Genomic DNA, 14,762 nt, shown 5'->3' with positions numbered 1-14,762 from the left:
ATGCTCCTTTACAACATGATACCTTGTTTGGTGTCAAGGCAGAAGAGGTGTTAAAGAAAATGGAGGATATAGCTAAATCTATGCAAACAGTCAAGGATTTCTTACAGGTACAGCCACCTCAGTTTAGCAGAAATTGGCCAACAAAAAATTGGTCCTTTCCAATGTCAGACAGGCCACAGAGAGGCAGATGCAGACTCCCAAGAGGCAGATCTCAACCCCAAGGCTCAAACAGACGACAGTGGGGCACCTCAACCCCAAAAGGAGGTGAGGACAAGTCTCAACCTTACAGGAAACAGTCACAATGACTTTCCTTTGCGTACGCCAAGCACATCTCTTTTGGAAGCCTCCTTAGGGGGAAAACTAGCACTTTTTTCACAAAACTGGCAAACAATCACCCAAGACAAATGGGTCCTGAATATTGTGTCTCAAGGATACAGATTCCACTTCCATACTTTACCAAAGCTAAAAGGAATGCCAGACCTGCCACAAAATCAATGGGCAGAGGCACAAAAACAAATTTCAGCCCTCATGGACATGAGAGCTATACAAAAAGTACCTCAACAGGAACAAGGACAAGGATTTTACTCAAGACTCTTCCTGGTCCCCAGAAAGGACAAAGCCTGGAGGCCTGTACTGGACCTTTCAATTCTGAATACTTAACTGGATATTCCGAAATTCAAAATGTTGACATTACAGCAGCTTCTACCCATGCTGGGCAAGAACGCTTGGCTTGTTACTCTGGATCTCAAAGAGGCATACCTGCATGTCCCTATCAGACAAAATTGCAGAAGATACCTCCGATTCAAAGCTGGTAAAATGCACTACCAATTCTCTGCACTGCCCTTTGGCTTATCTACAGCGCCCAGGGTCTTCACAAAGTGCCTGGCACAAGTAATTACATTTTGCAGACAAAAAGGAATTCAAATATATCCATACCTGGACGACTGCCTCATTCAAGCAGAGACAAAGGACATTCTTTTTTAGCATCTGGCGTTTGTGAAAAAGTTGCTAATTTCTCTAGGGTACACAGTAAATGAAAAGAAGTCAAAACTAGCGCCCTCACAACAGATTACATTCTTGGGTGCCAGCTTAAATACAACGAACGGCCCAGATGGCTTACCTCATGCCAGACAAACAAGTGCAACTAACTCAATATTTTCAACTACTGGCAAAAACGTCCCATCTCCCTGCAAGAAAAATTCTGCAGGCCCTGGGATTCATGGCATCCTGCATACTACTAATACCATATGCCTGACTGCATATAAAGAAATTACAGTGGTACCTAAAAAGTGTTTGGACTCAACATTCTCACAGTCTAGAAGCAGTAATTCCAATAATTCCCTGCCTACAACAGGAGTTTCGATGGTGGGCACAGGCATGTCACCTAAACAAGGGTCAGCCTTTTGTCCAACGCACAGCCAGGCAAACTCTAACAACAGATGCTTCACATTACGCCTGGGGAGCACACATGGCAGGAAAATGCATTCAGGCCAAATGGACCACAGACCAGATGCATCTTCACATCAATCAGAAAGAGATGTTGGCTGTTCAAAATGCCCTAACAGCTTTCAAGGATCTTCTACATCCAGGACAACTATTACTGAAGACAGACAACACCACAGTAATGTGGTACATAAACAAGGGGGCACTCATTCTTATCCCCTATGCAGGCAAGCCATGACCTTGTGGAACACAGCGCTAACGTACCAAGTTCACCTGCAAGCACAGTTCCTGCCAGGAAAGAAAAATACTCTGGCAGACGACCTAAGCAGAAATATTATGGACCCTCACGAATGGAAATTATATCCATAAATCTTCAGCATAACACAAAAATGGGGATGACCAGACATAGATCTTTTTGCCTCCCCTCTGAATTGCCAACTACAAATATTCTGCACAAGGACTTATCACAAACAAGCTTGGAAAATGGATGCTCTTCTGTTCAGCTGGAAAAACCTAAAAATCTATGCCTTCCCACCACTGCCTCTCTTTTCAAAGGTACTCCTAAAAACCAGACAAGAAAAACAACAGATGATCCTGATTGCTCCAGACTGGCCACGCCAGCACTGGTACCCTATCTTAAGGAACTTGGCTCGGGGCCCACCATGGATTTTGCCCCAAATTCCACACCTTCTGACTCAACAAAACAATCAGATCCTGCACGGACAGCTCAAAACCCTAAACCTGGCTGCATGGCAGATACTTTAGTCAAACAGGCAACACCTCTCTCTAAAGCTGTTATGGATGTCATTTTGGAGGCCAGGAGGCCTAGCACCAGGAAAGCTTACTCAGAAAAATGGAAGAGATTCTGCACCTGGAACCAAGCTCACAGCCTTGACCCTCTTGTTGCAAACATTCCTCAGATTTTACAATACTTAACTGAGATGCTGGACAGAGGCCTATCCTTTTCATCAATTAAGATTCACGCCTCTGCCATTTCTGCACATTACAACACAGACCCACCTTTATTCTCTCATCCCTTGCTAAAGCAGTATCTCAGAGGGGCTAAAAACATAAGACCGCCCTGGAGAGCACCAACACCAACTTGGGACCTCAATTTCGTTTTGGAAAAACTGACCCTGCCACCTTTTGAGCCAGCCAATAGAGCAGATCTAAAATTTTTGTCATGGAAAACAACTCTGCTCCTGGCAGTAACTTCAGCACGAAGAGTCTCAGAGCTACAGGCATTAATGGCAGTGGAACCTTTTATAATTTTTCATTAGGACAGGGTATCTTTAAGGACAAACCCTACCTTCATGCCAAAGGTGGTATCTAGTGTGGCTCTTAACCAAACCATCCATTTGCCTACTTTTTATCCAAACTCCCAAAGTAAAGGGGAGAAACTTCTGCATTCTTTGGACATACACAGGCAGCTACGCCTCTACTTGGACAAAACAAAAGCTTTCAGGAAAACTGAGCAACTGTTTGTAGCATATGCTGCAGGATCACAAGGCAAGGGTATCTCAAAGCAGACTATATCCAAATGGATAGGACACTGTATTCGGTACTGCTATACACAGCATGGAAAATCAGTCCCTAATAACATTAGGCCTCATTCCACCAGGGCAACAGCCACTTCAACAGCCTTTCTCAGAGGAGTACCTACCAAGGAAATTTTGGAGGCTGCAACTTGGAGTTCAGTGCACACCTTCACCAAGCATTACCACCTGCCTCTTTACTCTAAATCCAGAGCAGGTTTTGCCACTGCAGTTCTGCAGGGCCTCTTAGCCAATCCTAATTCTTTATAGACCAGCCACCCAAACTTAGCTTTGTGATTCAACCCAAGTGTGATGACTGCAGCAGTGTAACACGATGAACATAGTACAGTTTTGTACCTACCATAAATGTAGATGTTCGAGTGTTCACACTGCTGCCGTCCAGGTCACCCTCCCTCCATCCCCTCTGAACTAGCTGGACTTAGCTATACCCTTCTATCCTATACAACCTTTGGGGTGTATTTGCTGGTAACTGAAGGTATTGTTTTTATTTTATATGTTTATTTCTGATTAGCAATATGTATTGCCTACCCACTTGGGGACACCTGACATCTGGGGCAAGAAAAACTGAAGAAAGTGGCGTCTGATTCATATTATATACCCCTGGCGCACTGACATCAGGGAAGAAGCGTCAGCAACCGACGCCGGACCAAGACTTTGGAATTCTGGCCGACTGTGGGACCGCCTGGCAGCAGGATAACCCAAGTGTGATGACTGCAGCAGTGTGAACACTCGAACATCTACATTTATGGTAGATACAATACTGTACTTTCAGCCGCCACTTAAAAAGAAAACAAAACACAAGGTGATCCTGCTGCTCTTAAGCCTCCACAGAATATTTTTGTTGGGTTGGATGAAGAACCTGAGGACTGGTTGGTACTGCAGTACACTCCCTCTGCTTTGACCCTGTTGGAGGCCAACTTGGAGCTGCCTACCTACACATCACTGAGGCTATGCCTATGTCTGGTGCAGATGTGGAAGGGGACCCATGGCTAATATTTTTTCACAGGGACCTTTGGAGGTTTCCCAAACAGTTGTCTGTTACCCTCATTAAATCTAGGCAGGGGTCTGAACCGCCTTCATTTTGTCAAAGCTGATATTTCTTTAAAAAAGATGCTGAAAACTAAGCATGTAGTCCCTGTGGCTAAGTATCTACACAGAGAATGGCAGAATTTTACTCGGGACTTTTCAGTGCTCTTATGGTTCATAAGCACACCCCCCCCCCCCCCCGATTGTCTGTTCTTGCTTCTACTCCTTGGTCTTCACTCCTTCCAAACCACCTTAGAAGACCAGTGAGGAGTCATTGGCTTACTCTTTTCAGATCCATTCTCCCCTTACCCTGAGGTTTGAGGAAGAGGATTCTGTTTCTCATTACTCTTCTATGGAGAAATTGTCTTTTGGAGATATGGTGGTTTGTATGACTGAACACTTGAAATGGGACTGTACCCAGGTTTCTGATTAAAAAAAGTACTATGAACTTTTGCAGATAGGTTCTCCTTGGCCTTCTGAAGTCTTTCCAGTGCTGGCTGCCCTTTTGGATACTTTCAGTACAGCTTCTCAGGCCCCTAACTCTCTCAACCTCCTGTCCCTAAGAAATCATACAAGTTTTGTAAAGCTCCTGAAGCTCAATTTTTTTATATAAAAGCCTTTCCTCTAATCCTGCCTTTAGTTCTGTAGCCACTGATAAACCCATCCAAGTTGCTTTCATCTAAGCTTTTACCTTCTGATAAAGAAAACTGTGCCATGGACAGGTATGGTCAACAAGTATATACATCTGCTACCTTAGCTTTCAGAGCTATTAATTACAAGATCATATCATTAGCTATGTCCTGGCTCTTCTTTCCCAACTTGGGGGCGTACTGGCTGATTCGTCTGACTCTGAGGGTTAAACCCTTTTGAGCTCTGCTTCTTGGGTGGCCCGTCATTCTGTTAAATGTTGCTATGATGTTGCTGATGCCTCTGCTAGGGCAGCTGCATCTGAATCTGTTAGGAGGAGGTATTCATGGTTATGCCTCCAGGTTCTGCCTGAAGACATCATTGCCACCCCTTTAAATAACCAGAATCTCTCTGGCACTGCTGTGGCTGAATTATTTAAGACCTTTCAGGATAAGTATAAGGATGTTCTTCGTGTTTCACTGTTGCAGTCATCACATTTGGGTTATCTGCCTGCAGGTAGCCCTCCGCTGGCCTGAATACCAGAGTCTTGAGATTTCTGAGTGGGATGCTGTCGCTTCTTCCATGACGTCAGGTCATCAGGGGTATAAAACATGCAGCTGACGCCATTATATCAGTCTTCCTTGCTGTGCAGTGCCCGAAGCAGAAGGAGCTTTCAAGTACAGGTCAGCCAACTCCTGAAATTTTCGTTTTCAATGTTCAGACCTGAAGTCTTGTTAAAGATAAGTACCCCATTGGGGATCCTTTTTTCTTGCTCTAATCGATGTCAGACAAAATTAATAATTGTCTTGCCTGTGGAAAGCAAATACCTCATAGAGATTTTCTTTCTTATTGCGTCACCCGTTTAGGCCCAGACCACTACGTCCCTCGCTGTCAGTTTTGTACTTTATTCAATGTCCAAACTATCCATCATTGGACAATTATTGTAGATAAATACTTTCACTCTTGATCTCCGTACTCCGACTACCGATCTTCTGAAAAAAAGGATAAAGACAGAGACAGACCGCATAGGTCCAAAACTGCTGATGATACTACTACCATTAAGCTAGTCGCCAGTCCCCCGTTACTCAGTGAGGTGCTTTTGCAGCCCCTGATACCCGCTTCTACAGATTTGCAGGCCTCTTCTGAGACCCATTTGGAGTCTGGTATGCCTCAAGTTGCTTCTTTGACTATGGAACCTGCAGATGTCTCTACCTTGGATGGGTCCGGATCCACTGTGCATGCACCGGCTTCTGAGGGTGTATTCAGGTCTACCAATTTTCATATTAAACTGACGACTTTGTTTCAATCCCAAAATACTGAATTTCTCAGGCCTAAAGTTTGCACTATGCCTAGGAAACCGATGACCAAAGTGCATTCTCAGGCCCATAGGCCTCAAAAATAAATTATTAGAATAGCTGAAGACCTTATTACCTTAATTTGGGGAAGCCAGCCTTCCCCCTCAGAGAGACCTAGAACTGATTTTCCTTCTGATTCTTCTGATCAGGAATCTGATATCTCTGTTCCTTCTGACTACCAGGACATACCCTTATATACCTATGAGGATTCTGATGCAGAGGATTCCATTCCCTCTTCTTCCCCTCCAGAAGATTTTTCTTTTGGTGAAACCCTGCATACCCATAGAGAGCATTTCCACTGGGAAAGCCAGGACTACTCTCAGTCCAAAAAGAGACTCAGGGAATTTTTAAACCTTCCTCAGCACAGGCCTCTAGCTATCCCTCCTGTTCTGGAGATTGTAGAGGATGTTTTCTTGAAATCCAGCCTTACCCCGGATACTTTGCCTCCAGCTCCCAGGAAACCTGACAGGTACTATAGAGTACCCGACTCTCACAAATTCCTTTTCAAGAATCCTACTGCGGATCCAGGACCATTTTCCAAGGACCAAATGGTATTGAGGCTACTACTGCCAAGAATCCTACCCTTTCTGACAGGGATTCTAGGGCTTTAGACAGATTGGGTAAGAAGGTATACACCTCTGCTACTCTAGCCATTAGGGCTTTAAATTGCCAGTTTCATATGTTAAAGTATGAGCAGCGTATTATGGTGCTAATTAAACAGAAAATTATGTTGATTCCTGACTATGCAGAACTCAAAGATTTACAAGAGTTAATGCATTCTGCTGACCAAGTTGGTAAACATACTTTGCAGTGTGGTTTTGATGCTTTAGAAGCATCTTGTAGGGCTGCTGTCACTGGGTCTGTTCTTAGAAGACATACTTGGCTTAAGGAACAAAACTTGCCAGATCATGTTGAAGCAAAATTACTGGATGCACCCTTAAACCAAGAGCGCCTATTTGGCAATAAAGAAGAAGTTCTCAAAAGGATGGAGGAGAAAGCTAAATCTATGCAAACTGTTAAATATTTCTTACAAGTACAGCCACCTAGATTTAGTAGGCATTGGCCTTCAAAGAACTGGTCTTTTCCAGTCCCTTCCTGGCTTTTTCAGTCCAAACCCAGGGGCAGCAGACCCCCAAGACTTCAGTCTCAGGTTATGCACAGATATAAGCAGTGGGGTGCTCCCACGTCCAAAACAGGGAGTAGTAAGCCACCCCCTATGGTAAACTTGCACAATGACTTATCCTTAACTTCCCCCAAGCCTTGATCGAGTACTTGCACCTTTAGGAGGAAAACTCACCCTGCATGCAAAAAACTGGGAATACATTACCCAAGACAAATGGGTTTTAAACGATGTCCTTCATGGATGCATCTGCAGTCATAACAAATGGGTTGTCCTGTCGTCAGGCAACCCTTCGATCGGCCGGATTCCAAAGTCCGGGTCCGGCTTCGGCTGATGTCGCACTTCACCCGACGTCATCTCTGCTGGTCTTCGGGTATAAAGGCATCAGCCGACGCCATTTTCCTCAGTCTTTCTTGCCGCGGCCAAGCAGAAGCTGTTCGCAAGTGCCGGTCGGTCAGATCCAGAGATTACTACTACCGAATACTACTTCGAAGACTTCTAAAAGCTAAGTACCCCATTGGGGACTCTTTCTTGCCTCAGCCGATGTCAGAAAAAGTCAATAACTGTTTAACTTGTGGGAAACAAATACCTCATAAAGATTTCCACTCTTACTGTTTACCTTGCTTAGGCTCAGACCACGACGTAGCAGCCTGCTCGGCCTGTGCTTCCTTCAACCGACGAACGCTTAGGCGTCGGTCGGAGTTTGCTGAACAGTTTTTCGGTTCAGATTTTGCGTACATTATGCCGTCGGATCCTCCGACTACCCAAATTGTTAAAAAACGCAAAGAAAAGGACCGACACTCGCGGTCCGCGGTTTCGGCCGAAACCACGGTTAAGCAAGCCGCGAGTGTATCGGTTTCGGCCGAAACCGAGAAAACTGGTCAATCTTCAGCCGAATCCATGACTACTACTTAGGCTCCTGCTACCTTACCTGAATCAGCCTCAGAAATTTTGCCTACAACTGTGGTTCCTACTGATCTTTCAGACACCATCCCCTTGGATATCTCTACCCCAGCACGTGGTGCTGCTAGGCCTCCTGCAGCCATGTCTATTAAGGCCTTTGCCAGGGCTAAAGCAGCCAAATCAGCTAAATCTGTGCCTGTTAAATCACCCTCACTCAGGCCCACTTCTAGTTCCCAAATGCTTACTCTGGCAGAAGATTTAATATCCTTAATTAGGGGATCCCAATCTCACCCAGACAGGGCCTCTCAGCCACCAGAAAAGAGACCGAGAGCAGAGCCCCCCGAGCCTGTGTCCTCTGATGATTCTGCGGATGACTCAGACGTTACAGACCAGCCAGAGGCTCCTTTTTCCAATTATGAAGATTCAGATGCTGAAGAATCCATTCCAGCTGCCTCGCCACCAGAGGAATTCTCCTTTGGGGAAACCTTACATGCCATGAGAGAACAATTCCAATGGCAGGGACAAGATTTCTCAGATTCAAGAAAAAGGCTTAGGACTTTTCTGCACTTACCACAACATAGGCCCTTAGCTATACCTCCTGTCCTACCTGTTGTGGACGATGCATTTACTGATGTCTGCACTGCACCTGATTCTTTACCTCCAGCCCCTGCCAAACCAGATAGATTTTACAGGGTGCCAGACACTCATCACCACCTATACAAGGCCCCACTTGCAGACCCCGAAACTATATCCCAGGGGCCTAAGGCAGTAGCCTCAACCACAGCAAAAAACCCTATTCCCTCTGAAAGGGAATCCAGGTCCTTAGAGAGATGGGGAAAAAGTCTACACCTCTGCTACTCTCTCAGCTAGAGCTTTAAACTGTCAGTTTCACATGATTCAATACCAAGAGTTTATGCTTGATCAGTTAATTAAAAAGCTGTCCTCTGATGAATCTTTAGATAAGAAATATGTATTAGAAATGGTGAATAACATCCAACAGGTTAGTAACCATTCTTTAAAATGTGGCTATGATGCACTGGAGGCTTCATTTAGATCAGCCATGACTGGCACAGTGATAAGAAGGCATGCATGGTTGAAAGAACAGGTCTTGCCGGATCATGTTAAAGCTAAGCTATTGGATGCTCCTATGGATAAGGCCAGTCTATTTGGGAACCTGCCCAGCAGGTAATGAAGAAAATGGAAGAGAAGGCAAAATCTGTACAAACAGTTAAAGATTTCCTACAGGTTCAGCCCCCAAGGTTTAGCAGGAACTGGCCTGCCAAAAATTGGTCCTTTCCTGACTCCACAAGATCCCAAAGGAGCAGGAACAGACGCTCTAGGGGCAGAAATCAATCCAGAGGAGGTGCCTACAGAGGACGACAGTGGCAAGGCAATAACCAAGGCACAGACACAACCACTGCCACTACAACAGGACAATCTCAGTGACTTGGCTCTATCTCCGCCTACCATGGAGCAAATAGCAGCACCATTAGGCGGAAAGTTAGCCTTATTCTCGAAAAATTGGCACTATATTACAAAAGACAAGTGGATTTTGCAAACCATAGACCAAGGCTACCGGTTCCACTTCCACACTTTACCAGTAAAAAGAGGAATACCAAACCTGCCCCCAAATCAAAAAATAGAAGCCCTGCACCAGATAGCGGAATTAATAAAGATGAGAGCTGTGGAAAGGGTGCCAATAACAGAACAGGGCAAAGGATTCTACTCCAGACTATTCCTAGTACCAAGAAAAGAAAAAACTGGAGACCTATTCTCGACCTGTCCATCTTAAACACATACATCATTGTCCCAAAATTCAAAATGCTGACCCTACAGCAACTTCTTCCCATGCTGGGCAAGGAGTGTTGGCTGGTAACTCTAGATCTCAAGGAGGCATACCTGCACGTCCCCATTCGACCAAATTGCAGAAGATACCTCAGATTTCTTGCAGGATCAGAGCATTATCAATTCTCAGCATTGCCCTTTGGCTTATCTACTGCACCCAGAGTATTCACAAAATGCCTGGCATCAGTAATCGCTCACTGCAGAGTACAGGGAATTCAAATTTACCCATACCTGAACGACTGCCTGTTACAAGCGGACAACAAAAGCAAGCTGACAACAGATTTACAAAGGGTCATTTACTTGCTACAAGCCCTGGGATACACAGTCAATTTTCAAAAGTCAAGGCTGATCCCATCCCAGACAAGAACATTCTTGGGCGCGGAATTGGACACAGTAAAACAGATGGCATTCCTAACTGCAGAAAACAAAAGAACTCCCTCTTTACTTCTTAGCATTAACAAAGCAGAACAAACTAACAGCAAGAAAAGTTCTGCAGGCCTTGGGCTTCATGGCATCATGCATAATCTTGGTCCCTCATGCCAGACTGCATATGAGAAAGTTACAGTGGTACCTAAAGAATTTATGGTCTCAACACAGGCACAGCTTAGAAACAGAAATACCACTAATCCCATGCTTAAAACAGGAGTTCCTCTGGTGGGCTCGGGCATGCCAGTCAAACCCAGGTTTACCCTTCCACAACTTTCGAGCAAACCAGACCATCACTACGGATGCCTCAGACCTAGGATGGGGGGCACACATGCTGAACAAATGCGTACAAGGACTGTGGACTCAGGACCAGCTGCACCTGCACATAAACCAAAAAGAAATGCTGGCAGTAAAACTGGCAATCCTAAAATTCAGACCATTCCTCAAAGAAGGCCATTTGATGATAAGGACAGACAACACCACAGTCATGTGGTACATCAACAAACAGGGAGGCACTCATTCTTACCCCCTATGCAGAATGACTTTGGACCTTTGGAATCTGGCTCTCAGTTACAACATCCAGTTACAGGCAATATTTGTACCGGGAAAAGAGAACACCCTAGCAGACATTTTAAGCAGAACAACCTCGGATGCTCACGAATGGATGCTACACCGGACATCTTCAAGGCCATCACAAAGAAATGGGGAATGCCACAGATAGATCTATTCGCTTCCCACAAAATCACCAGCTCAAAAATTCTGCACAAGGACATTCCACCCACTTGCATGGAAGGTGGACTCTCTATCCTTCAGCTGGAAAGGCCTGACAGCATATGCATTCCCACCTCTTCCCTTGATGCACAAAGTACTACTGAAAATCAAAGAGGAACGTCCAAGGATAATCCTGATAGCTCCGAACTGGCCAAGACAACACTGGTACCCATTGCTGAGGAGCATGTCTCGGGAGAAAATGTGGTCAATACCCCTGATGCCTCTGATGTTAACTCAGAACAACTACAACATCATACATCCAAACCTAAAAACCTTGCAACTGACTGCTTGGAACATCACATAGCAGTAGTTAACCCAGACCTTTCACAAAGGGTTAAAGACATTATCCTTGAAGCCCGCAGACCTTCAACAAGAAGGAACTATGCAGGAAAATGGAAAAGGTTCATCATTTGGAGTACTGAAAGAGGAAAAGATGTGTCGAACATAGATATTGCTAACATTCTGGAGTACTTGGCAGAGCTTCTACATACAGGCCTGTCCTATTCCTCCATCAAGATACATGCATCAGCTATTTCAGCAGAATACAGCTTTGATCCTCCTGTCTTCTCACATCCTCTACTCAGGCAGTTTCTCAGAGGAATCAAGAATGTAAAACCTCCTAGGAAACCACCATTACCAGCATGGGACTTGAATTTTGTACTAGAAAAGTTGACACTACCTCCGTTTGAACCAGCAGCAACAGCAGATCTACAACACCTGTCATGGAAAACTGCTTTCCTGCTGGCTATTACTTCAGCAAGGAGGGTTTCGGAACTACAGGCCTTAATGGCAGTGCAACCCTTCCTAATCTTCCATCAAGATAGGGTATCCATGAGAACTAATCCTACATTTATGCCTAAGGTGGTATCCAGAGTGTCTTTAAACCAGGCAATCCACCTACCTACCTTCTTTCCCAATCCACAAAACAGAGGCGAAAGAATAATGCATACCTTGGATGTACATAGACAGTTACGCTACTACCTGGACAGAACCAAAGGTAACAGAAAAACTGACCAGCTCTTTGCAGCCTATGCAACAGGAAGGGAAGGAAAAGCAATTTCCAAACAGACAATCTCCAAATGGATAGGAAATTGCATAAGATTCTGTTACTCCTACCATGGAAAACCAATTCCACAGAACATAAGACCTCATTCTACAAGGGCTACAGCCACTACCACAGCTTTCTTAAGAGGAGTGGCAACCAAGGACATTATTGAGGCGGCTACTTGGACCTCCGTGCATACATTTGCCAAGCATTATAATTTACCACTGCTGTACTGCAAGGGATCCTGACTACACCATAATTATTATTCCTCCTCCCCTAGTTTGGCTATGGTATTCTACCCATTTGTTATGACTGCAGATGCATCCATGAAGGACATAGTACAGTTTTGTACCTACCATAAATGTAGATGTCCGAACTGGATAGCATCTGCAGTCAGGATTACCCACCCTCCTTCCCCTCTGTGGTACTCCTAGGGTATTTACCCTCCTAATAGCTAGCTGGGGGGGAGTCTCTTATGGTGTATTTGTTTGTATATATGTACATACATGCTTATTTTTTGTGTCTGCCTTCTACTTTTTTGGAAACATTGGCATTTATCCAAAATTTAGCCTTCCAAGAGGGCAACTGGCATCTGGGGCAAGAAACACTGAGGAAAATGGCATCGGCTGATGCCTTTATACCCGAAGACCAGCAGAGATGACGTCGGGTGAAGTGCGACATCAGCCGAAGCCGGACCCGGACTTTGGAACTGCCGATCAAGGGCTGCCTGACGACAGGACAACCCATTTGTTATGACTGCAGATGCTATCCAGTTCGGACATCTACATTTATGGTAGGTACAAAACTGTACTTTGTTTCCCTAGGATACAGATTCCACTTCCACTCACTCCCAACCCTAAGTGGATGGCCAGACCTCCCCCCAAACCAGTGGGCGGAGGCCCAAAAGCAAGTACTTTCTCTCTTCAGCAAGGGCTGTTCATCCTGTCCCAGCAGAACAAAGGGGACAAGGCTTTTATTCAAGACTGTTCCTGGTTCCCAGAAAAGAAAACTCCTGGTGTCCTATCCTGGATTTATCTATTCTCAACACCTTTCTGGTGGTTCCAAAATTCAAAATGCTAACTCTCACAACAGCTGCTTCCTATGCTAGCCAAGGTTGGCTGGCTGGCAACTCTAGACTTAAAAGAAGCTTACCTGCACATACCCATAAGGGAATCTCGCAGGAAATACCTTCGCTTCAGGGCAGGCTCTATGCACTGTCAGTTCTCTGCACTTCCCTTTGGCTTATCTACTGCGCCCAGGTTATTCACAAAGTGCCTAGCTCCAGACATTGCTTTTTGCAGGCAGAGAAGTATTCAGATTTACCCATACTTGGACGATTGCCTGATTCAGGCAAAAAAATCAGGACTTGCTACTACACTACCTGGCATTTGTAAAGAGACTTCTAACTTCACTGGGGTACGCCATCAATGAAAATAAATCACACCTAGTACCCTGCCAACAGATTGTATTCCTGGGAGCAAGCTTGAACACAACTTCCCAGATGGCATTCCTTACTCCAGAGAAACAAATTTATTTGACAACTTACTTCAACCTACTGTCCACCAAAACCCAGCTATCTGCAAGGAAAAGCAAGCTCTGGGGTTCATGGCCTCTTGCATTTTGTTAATTCTATATGCAAGACTGCATACGAGGAAACTTCAATGGTATCTGAAAAGTCTATGGTGTCATCATTCTCAGGACCTGGAAACAATAATTCCAATCATTCCGTGTCAAAGGGTAGAGTTCCTTTGGTGGGCAGAGGCCTGCAACCACAACAAGGGACTCTTTCACTCTACCCCCTGCCACCCAAACCCTAACAACAGACTCATCAGACTATGCATGGGGGGCTCACATGGCAGGGCAGTGCATTCAGGGCAAATGGAACCCAAAGCAGATGCACCTGCATATCAATCAAAAAGAAATGTTAGCTGTACAGGATGCTCTTGACAGCCTTCAAAGGCCTTATACTTCCAGGACAACTATTGGTAAAGACAGATAACACCACAGTTATGTGGTACATAAACAAGCAGGGGGTAACACATTCCTACCCACTCTGCAGATTAGCCATGGCTCTGTGGAACACAGCCTTGAACAACCAAGTGCACCTACAAGCTCAGTTCCTCCCAGGCAAACTAAATTCACTGGTAGATGACTTAAGCAGAAATCTCATGGATCCACACGAATGGAAACTGGAACCCAAAATATTCAAACTTTTGGGGAACAGATGGGGAACACCAGAGTTGGACCTGTTTGTTTCCCCTCAGTACTATTAATTGAACAAATACTGCTCCAGAACTCCCCACAGCCAAGCTTGGAAGGTGGATGCCCTGTTCTTTTCATGGGAAAGCTTGTCACTCTATGCCTTTCCCCCTCTGCCTCTCTTCTCGAAGGTTCTACTAAAGATAAAACAGGACAAGCCAAGGACAATCCTGATTACACCAAACTGGCCACCCTTCTTCTCATCCTGTGGTAAAACAGTTCCTTAGAGCGGCCAAAAATTTAAGACCCCCCTGGAGAGCTCCCACTCCAGCCTGGGATCTTAACTTTGTATTGGAAAAACTTACGCTTCCCCCTTTTGAACTGGCTGTTACAGCAGAGTTGAAATTCCTCTCATGGAAAACAGCTTTACTTCTAGCCATCACTTC

General features: G+C 45.0%; 1 protein-coding gene across 1 annotated transcript in view; it reads left to right on the top strand.

Annotated features, from left to right (window-relative positions):
• ASB3 (ankyrin repeat and SOCS box containing 3) overlaps positions 1 to 14,762 on the top strand; it is a 1,155,430-nt gene that overhangs the window by 264,307 nt on the left and 876,361 nt on the right. The gene's annotated exons all lie outside the window — the stretch shown is intronic.

The sequence above is a fragment of the Protopterus annectens genome, chromosome 1.part2, assembly GCF_019279795.1.
Source record: "Protopterus annectens isolate FY-2018-M chromosome 1.part2, PAN1.0, whole genome shotgun sequence".
NCBI classification, from domain to species: domain Eukaryota; kingdom Metazoa; phylum Chordata; order Ceratodontiformes; family Protopteridae; genus Protopterus; species Protopterus annectens.
Note: the sequence above shows the minus strand (reverse complement) of the source record. Positions and strands in the feature narration are given on the sequence as shown.